Consider the following 9,505-nt stretch of genomic DNA (forward strand, 5'->3'; position numbering starts at 1 on the left):
GACATCCACTCAGTCACTTGCTCACTCACTCGCACACTCACTCAGTCTCTCGCTTACTCGTTCAGTCATTCACTCACACACTCGCATTCTCACTCGCTGGCTCACCCACTCACTCTGTCATGGTTCAGGAATGAGGTAGGAATGTGAATCATTCCGTGAGGACAAGCCGCAGGAAAGTACACAAAACTCTTTGGAAACTCATCATATCGTGAATTTCAGCTGCGAGTCCTGAGCTGTAATGATGACAAAGCTCAAACCCACACTGTACACAGGACCCTCAACAACAACAACTTGCACTTATATAGCGCCCTCCACACAGGGCAGCATCTCAGAGCATTTAACAGGGAAGGAACCTGACTCCGAGCCGGGGGGAGGGAGGGGACCGTAAGCACGGTTGACCAGGAAAGTTTTCAGGCAATACTTGAAAGAGGGGAGAGAGGGGGCAAGGAGAGGGACTGAGGGAGAGGGGTCCAGAGTTTGGGGGCACAGTGGCTGAAAGCGCAATCTCGATGGCGGTGCAGAGGGTGCGAGGGACGAGCAGGAGCCAGTGCCAGTCAAGCGGAGGCACTGACCGGGTTGTGAATTGGGGACTGAGTGGGTTCGGAGAGGTGGGAGTGTGGGGGTCGGAGAGGTGGAGAGTGAGGGGGTTGGAGAGGTGGGGTGTGAGGGGGTTGGAGAGGTGGGGAGTGAGGGGTTGGACAGGTGGGGAGTGAGGAGGTGGGACAGGTGGGGAGTGAGGGGGTTGGAGAGATGGGGAGTGAGGGGGTTGGAGAGATGGGGAGTGAGGGGGTCGGAGAGGTGGGGAGTGAGGGGGTCGGAGAGGTGGGGAGGTGCCAGGGAGTGAATGGATTTGAACACGAGAGTGAGAGCGTCTTGAAGTGGATGTGTTGGGTGATGGGGAGCCAGTGGAGCCTGGGCCAGAGCGGGTGAGATGTGGGGATGGAGTTTGCTCCGGGTCAGTGTGCTGGTGTATACCATCACCCACTTTGTACAGTCTCCCCATCATCCCACTTCCCCCCGACCTCTTAACCCTGTAAACCAAAGCCCTAACTAACGGGGAGGGGGGTCCTCGCTGGACAAGCAGCGGGAAAGCTGCCGGACAGTGATATCAATGGCCGAGCGGTGTGGGTTCAGCGGGTTACACTCCAGCAGTTACCCCAACACACACTCTGGGGTCCCCCCAAACCTTGGCTCTCGCCAACCTGCGCCTAAAAAAAAATTGTTCACTCAATCCACGACTGTTTGTGGGACGCTGCTGTGTGTAATTGGCTGCTGTGTAAAAATACAGTCAATTCACTTTACAGTGTCTTGTAAAGCACTTTGAGACGTCTCAATGACGTGATCAGGCGCTGTATCAAATGCAGAGATTATTATTAATTTGGATTACGGTTGATGCACCAACTCTGGATCCATCACGTCTGAGAAAGCTGATAGGAGACAAGTCAGGAAATTACTTCAGGTGAAGAAGCAATGATCAGGAACATATCTACATGTGAGAAGAGATTAAACGGAATATTATAAAGAGTGAATGAGACGTACAGACTGAAAGACACACTTCCAGAGTGTGGGGGCAGAGAGGCCACCGATGGTAGGGCGGGTCGGGCGGGAGGCATGGAGCAGCCGGAGCCCAATGAGCGGAGGGAGCGGGGAAGTTGGTTGGGAGTCAGCAGGTCAGAGAGGTAGGAGAGGGCGAGGCCATGGATGGCCTTAAAGCTGAGGACGAGGATCTTGAACTCGATCCTCTGGGGGATGGGGAGCCGGTGGAGTTCGGCGAGGGTGGGGTGATGGGGTCGGGCGAGGGTGGGAGTGATGGGGTCGGGCGAGGGTGGGAGTGATGGGGTCGGGTGAGGGTGGGGGTGATGGGGTCGGGTGAGGGTGATGGGGTCGGGCGAGGGTGGAAGTGATGGGGTCGGGCGAGGGTGGGAGTGATGGGGTCGGGCGAGGGTGGGAGTGATGGGGTCGGGCGAGGGTGGGGGTGATGGGGTCGGGTGAGGGTGATGGGGTCGGGTGAGGGAGGGAATGATGGGGTCGGGCGAGGGTGGGAGTGATGGGGTCGGGCGAGGGTGGGAGTGATGGGGTCGGGCGAGGGTGGGGGTAATGGGGTCGGGCGAGGGTGGGGGTAATGGGGTCGGGCGAGGGTGGGAATGATGGGGTCGGGCGAGGGTGGGAGTGATGGGGTCGGGCGAGGGTGGGAGTGATTGGGTTGGGCGAGGGTGGGAGTGATGGGGTCGGGCGAGGGTGGGAGTGATGGGGTCACGGAGTCTGGTGCGTGAGAGTACATGAGCTGCAGAGTTTTGGATGATCTGCAGGTTGTGAAGGGAAGAGGTGGGAAGGCCGATGAGGAGGGAGTTCCCGTAATCGAGCCTTGAGGTGACGAATGTGTGGGTGAGGGTTTGGGGGCTGAGGGGTGAGGCAGTGGCGGAGTCTGGCAATGTTTGTGGAGGTGGTGGTAGGCAGTGCCGGTCATGGCGCGGATGTGGGGGAGAAAGGACAGTTCAGGGTCAAACAAGACCCCCAGGTTCCTGACCGGGTTAGTGAGGGTGAGTGTGCAGCCGTGGAGGCTGGTGCTGCCAGCGTCTGAGGGGCGGAGGCGCTGGCGCGAGCCAATCAGGAGGGCCTCGTTCTTGCTGACGTTGAGTTGGAGAAAGTTGTCCATCGTCCAGGATTTGATGTGGGACAGGCAGTCGGTCAGGACGCCAGTAATTCTAGTTCAGGGTGGAGGCAGAGAGGTAGAGTTGGGTTACTCCATGTCTGCGGATGACGTCACCATGTGGGAGTATGTGGAGGGTGAAGAGGAGGGGACTGAGGACAGGGCCCTGAGGAACACTGCATGAGACAGTGGAGGAGAAGCCGTTTGCTCTGACAAAGTGGAGGTGTGAAAGGTAGGACCTGAACCAGTCAAGGACAGAACCTTGAAGGTTGAGGTGGGAGGAGAGGCGGTGGAGGAGGATTGTGTGGTCTACAGTATCAAAGGCAGCGGAGAGGTCGAGGAGGACGAGGAGGCAGAGGGAGCTCTGGTCACACGTGGTCAGGATGTCGTTTGTGACCTTGACCAGAGCAGTTTCCGTGCTGTGGGGAGCACAGAAACCCCGACTGGAGAGGCTCATGGAGGGAGCGGGAGGAGAGGAAAGAGCGAAGCTGAGAGACAACGGCTCTCTCAAGGACCTTACACAGAAAAGGGAGGTGGGAGATGGGCCGATAGCTGGATACTGTGATGGGTCACGGGAAGGTGTCTTCAAGGTGGGGGTGATAATGGCTGTTTTGAGGGGGGAAAGGAACAGTGCCGGATGGCAGAGAGAGGTTGAAACACACAGAGAGACGCACACACTCACAGACACACAGAGAGAGACACACACTCACAGACACAGAGAGAGAGACACACACTCACAGACACAGAGAGAGAGACACACACTCACAGACACAGAGAGAGAGAGAGAGAGAGAGAGACACTCACAGACACAGAGAGAGAGACACACACTCACAGATACAGAGAGAGACACACTCACAGACATACAGAGAGACACACACTCACAGGCACCGAGAGAGAGACACACACTCACAAACACAGAGACACAGAGTCACAGACACAGAGACACACAGTCACAGACACAGAGAGACACACTCACAGACACAGAGAAAGACACACACTCACAGACACTCAGAGAGAGATACACTCACAAACACAGAAAGAGAGACACACACTCACAGACACAGAGACACACAGTTACAGACACAGAGAGAGATACACACACTGACAAACACAGAGAGAGACACACAGACACAGAGTCACACAGTCACAGACACAGAGAGAGACACACTCACAAACACACAGAGAGAGACACACAGAGGCACATGAACTCAGAGACACAGATACAACACAGAGGGACACACAAACAGAGAGAGACACACACACAGACAGGGACACAGAGAGAGACACACACACAGACAGGGACACAGAGAGAGACACACACACAGACAGGGACACAGAGAGAGACACACACACAGACAGGGACACAGAGAGAGACACACACACAGACAGGGACACAGAGAGAGACACACACACAGACAGGGACACAGAGAGAGACACACACACAGACAGGGACACAGAGAGAGACACACACACAGACAGGGACACAGAGAGAGACACACACACAGACAGGGACACAGAGAGAGACACACACACAGACAGGGACACAGAGAGAGACACACACACAGACAGGGACACAGAGAGAGACACACACACAGACAGGGACACAGAGAGAGACACACACACAGACAGGGACACAGAGAGAGACACACACACAGACAGGGACACAGAGAGAGACACACACACAGACAGGGACACAGAGAGAGACACACACACAGACAGGGACACAGAGAGAGACACACACACAGACAGGGACACAGAGAGAGACACACACACAGACAGGGACACAGAGAGAGACACACACACAGACAGGGACACAGAGAGAGACACACACACAGACAGGGACACAGAGAGAGACACACACACAGACAGGGACACAGAGAGAGACACACACACAGACAGGGACACAGAGAGAGACACACACACAGACAGGGACACAGAGAGAGACACACACACAGACAGGGACACAGAGAGAGACACACACACAGACAGGGACACAGAGAGAGACACACACACAGACAGGGACACAGAGAGAGACACACACACAGACAGGGACACAGAGAGAGACACACACACAGACAGGGACACAGAGAGAGACACACACACAGACAGGGACACAGAGAGAGACACACACACAGACAGGGACACAGAGAGAGACACACACACAGACAGGGACACAGAGAGAGACACACACACAGACAGGGACACAGAGAGAGACACACACACAGACAGGGACACAGAGAGAGACACACACACAGACAGGGACACAGAGAGAGACACACACACAGACAGGGACACAGAGAGAGACACACACACAGACAGGGACACAGAGAGAGACACACACACAGACAGGGACACAGAGAGAGACACACACACAGACAGGGACACAGAGAGAGACACACACACAGACAGGGACACAGAGAGAGACACACACACAGACAGGGACACAGAGAGAGACACACACACAGACAGGGACACAGAGAGAGACACACACAGAAACACACCACCAAACTGGCGATCATTGCTTTCCCACTCAGAGAAGGTAATCTGTGTCTGTCTGTCTGTCTGTCTGTCTCTGTATGTGTGAGTATGTCTCTCTGTGTCTGTGTGTGTCTCTCTTACTCTCTGTCTGTATGTGTGTATGTCTGTATGTGTGTGTGTGTGTGTTTGTGTGTGTATCTCTCTCTCTCTGTGCCTCTGTCTGTGTATCTCTGTGTGTGTGTGTGTGTGTGTCTCTGTCTGTGTATCTCTGTGTCTGTGTGTGTGTCTCTGTCTGTGTATCTCTGTGTCTGTGTGTGTGTGTCTCTGTCTGTGTATCTCTGGTCTGTGTGTGTGTCTCTGTCTGTGTATCTCTGTGTCTGTGTGTGTGTCTCTGTCTGTATATCTCTCTGTGTGTGTGTGTCTCTGTCTGTGTATCTCTGTGTCTGTGTGTGTCTCTGTCTGTATATCTCTCTCTGTGTCTCTATCTCTCTCTCTGTCTAAGTATATGTCTGTGTTTGTGTCTGTGTGTGTGTCTGTGTCTCTCTCTCTCAGTCTGCGTCTGTGTATATCTCTTGGTGTCTGTGTGTGTCTCTCTGTCAGTGTCTCTCTCTGTGTCTGTGTGTGTGTCTGGGTCTCTCTCTCTGTCTGTCTGAGAATACGTGTGTGTGTGTGTCTGTTTGTGTCTCTCTGTGTCTGTATATATGTGTGTGTGACTGTTTGTGTCCCTATTTATGACTATGTATCTGCCTGTATTTGTGCCTCTGACTGTGTGTATGTAGGTCTGTGTGTCTCTGTGTGTGTGTGTGTGTAGGTCTGTGTGTCTCTGTGTGTGTGTGTAGGTCTGTGTGTCTCTGTGTGTGTATATAAATGTACCTGCTATGCCTCTGGGTATGTGTCTCTGTGTCTGTATCTGTCTGTGTCACTGTATGCGTCTCTGTGTGTGTGTGTGTCTGGGTGTTACTCTGTGTGACTGTGTGTGTGTGTGTGTCTGGGTGTTACTCTGTGTGACTGTCTGTCTGTGTGTGTCTGCCTCTATATATGTGTCTGTGTGTGTCTCTCTCTATGTCTCAGTCTTTCTTTGTCAGTGTGTATGTATGTCTCTCTCTCTCTCTGTCTGTGTGTGTGTCTGTGTCTCTTTGTGTGTGTCTGTCTGTGTGTGTGTGTGTATCTCTGTGTGGATGTGTGTCTCAGTCTTCTCTGTGTCTGTGTGTGTATATGTCTGGCTCTGTGTGTGTGTCTCTTTCTGTGTCTGTGAATGTGTGTGTGGGTGTGGGTGTGTGTCTCTGCCTGTGTGTGTGTGTGGGGGGGGGGTGGGGGGAGGTGTGGGTGTGTGTCTCTGCCTGTGTCAGTGTGTGTGTGTAGGGGGGTGGGGGTGGGGGGGGGGTGTGGGGGTGTGTGTGTCTGTGTGTGTGTGAGTGTGTGTCTCTGCCTGTGTCTGTGTGTGGGTGTGGGTGGGTGTCTCTGCCTGTGTCTGTCTGTGTGTGGGGGTGTGTGTGTGGGTGTGTGTGTGGGTGTGTGTCTCTGCCTGTGTCTGTGTGTGTGGGTGTGTGTGTGGGGGGGGGGGAGGTGGGGGTGTGTGTGGGTGTGTGGGTGTGGGTGTGTGTGGGGGTGTGGGGGTTTGGGTGTGGGTGTGTGTGTGGGTGTGTGTGGGTGTGTGTGTGTGGGTGTGTGGGTGTGTGTGTGGTGTGTGTGTGGGTGTGTGTGTGTGGGTGTGTGGGTGTGTGTGTGGGTGTGTGTGTGGGTGTGTGTGTGGGGGTGTGTGGGTGGGTGTGTGCGGGTGTGTGTGCGGGTGTGTGTGTGTCACTTATCACTGACATCGTCAACCTGTCCCTCTCCTGTGGCTCTGTCCCCATTCCCTTAAAAACTGCCATCATCACTCCCACCCTGAAAAACCCCTCTCTTGATGCGTCGCAGCTATCAAGTTACCGGCCCATCTCCAACCTCCCCTTCCTGTCCAAGGTCTTGGAAAGAGTTGTCGCCTCCCAACTGCGCTCTTTCCTCTCCACCCATTCATTATTCGAACCCCTTCAGTCAGGTTTCGGTGCTGCCCATAGCACAGAAACTGCCCTGGTCAAGGTCACCAATGATATCCTGACCATCTGTGACCAGGGCTCCCTCTGCCTCCTCGTCCTCCTCGACCTATCGGCAGCATTCGATACGGTCGACCTCCTCCACTGCTTGTCCTCCCACCTCAACCTTCAAGGCACTGTCCTTGAGTGGTTTAGGTCGTACCTCTCCCACCGTCTTCACTTTGTCTCCTCAAATGGCTTCTCCTCCACCCCCCGTATTGTCTCGTGCGGTGTCCCTCAGGGCTCTGTCCTCGGTCCCCTCCTCTTCACCCTCTATATGCTCCCCCTGTGGTGACATCATCCGCAGACATGGGGTTCACTCCCACATGTATGCGGATGACACCCAACTCTACCTTTCCTCCTCTACCCTCAACTCCACGACCCCCGATGTCCTGACAGCTGTCTGTCCGACATCGAGTCCTGGACGAGAGACAACTTTCTTCAGCTCAACGTGCGCAAAACTGAGGCCCTCCTGATTGGCTCACGTCAGCGCCTCCGCACCTCAGGCGCTGACACCATCAGCATCCAAGGCCGCACTCTCCACCTCTCAAAGCCATCAGGAACCTCGGGGTTCCCCTCGACCCTGAGCTGTCCTTTCTCCCTCACATCCGCACCACAACTGGCACCGCCTTCCATCACCTCCGGAACATCGCCAGACTACGGCACTACCTCACCCCTCACGCGGCTGAAACTCTGGTCCACACCTTTATCACCTCAAGGCTGGACTATGGGAACTCTCTCCTCGTCGGCCTTCCCGGCCCTCCCTCCACACTGCAGGTCATTCAGAACTCTGCAGCTCGTGTACTGTCCCGCACCAGACACCGCGACCACATCACTCCCACCCTCGCCCTCGCCCTCACCCTCGCCCTCACCCTCACCCTCACCCTCACCCTCGCTCGCCTCCACTGGCTCCCCATCCCCCAGAGGATTGATTTCAAGATCCTCATCCTCACCTACAAGGCCATTCACGGCCTCGCTCCCTCCTACCTCTCCGACCTACTATCCCCCTACCTACCTGCCCGTACCCTCCGTTCCTCTGGCTCCGGTCTGCTCCACGTCCCCCGCCCCAACCGCCCTACCATCGGTGGTCGGGCCTTCAGCCTCTCAGCCCCGAGGCTCTGGAACTCCATCCCCAGTGCCTTCGCCGCTTCCTCCCTTTCCTCCTTCAAGGCCGGTCTCAAAACCTTTCTCTTTGACCTTCAGCCTTCAGCTCCACTCTCGACTCTCTACCCCCTCCTCGCTCCCTCCCTCCCTCCCCTCACCCTGACCATTTCCCCCCTCCTCGCTCCCTCCCTTCCCTCCCCTCACCCTGACCATTTCCCCAATGCTCGGGTCCTGACCCAACTGTGCAGCGCCTCGGGACGTCCTCCTGACGTGAAAGGCGCTCTATAAATGGAATCTTGTTGTTGTTGTTGTTTGTTGTGTGGGGGTCGGTGTGTGTGGGGGTGTGTGGGTGTGTGTGTGTGGGTGTGGGTGTGTGTGTGGGTGTGTGTGTGGGTGTGTGTGGGGGTGTGTGTGGGTGTGTGGGTGTGGGTGTGTGTGTGGGTGTGTGTGGGTGTGTGTGTGTGGGTGTGTGTGGGGGTGTGTGTGGGTGTGTGTGTGTGGGTGTGGGTGTGTGTGTGGGTGTGTGTGTGTGTGTGTGGGTGTGGGTGTGTGTGTGGGTGTGTGTGTGGGTGTGTGTGTGGGGGTGTGTGGGGGGGTGTGTGGGTGTGTGTGTGGGGGTATGTGTGGGTGTGTGTGTGGGTGTGTGTGGGTGTGTGTGGGGGGGTGTGTGGGTGTGTGGGTGTGTGTGGGTGTGTGTGTGGGTGTGTGTGTGTGGGTGTGTGTGGGTGTGTGTGGGTGTGTGGGGTGTGTGTGGTGGTGGGGTGTGTGTGTGGGGTATGTGGGGGTGTGTGTGTGGGTGTGTGTGGGTGTGTGTGGGGGGGTGTGTGGGTGTGTGGGTGTGTGTGTGGGGGTGTGTGTGGGTGTGTGGGTGTGTGTGTGGGTGTGTGTGTGTGGGTGTGTGTGTGGGGGTGTGTGTGGGTGTGTGTGTCAGTGTGAGAGCGATCTGTGCATATTATGCTTTTACTGTCTGCCTTTCAAACCAATTTGTGACTGCCGACAAGAAACATCAGCTGAGATTAGGGAAATGAAGGGACGATCGCCTGGTTTCTTGTTTCCCAAAGATAAAGCGCAGCATTAAACCCCAGAGAGAGAGGGAGAGAGAGGGAGAGGAGAGAGAGAGAGAGGGAGAGAGAGAGAGGGGGAGGAATAAAGAGAGGAGGAGAGACAGACATGAATAAGCAACGGGTGGGTGTGTGTATGTGGG

This window comes from Callorhinchus milii, unplaced genomic scaffold (genome assembly GCF_018977255.1).
Source record: "Callorhinchus milii isolate IMCB2004 unplaced genomic scaffold, IMCB_Cmil_1.0 Scaffold2, whole genome shotgun sequence".
In the NCBI taxonomy this organism is placed as follows: domain Eukaryota; kingdom Metazoa; phylum Chordata; class Chondrichthyes; order Chimaeriformes; family Callorhinchidae; genus Callorhinchus; species Callorhinchus milii.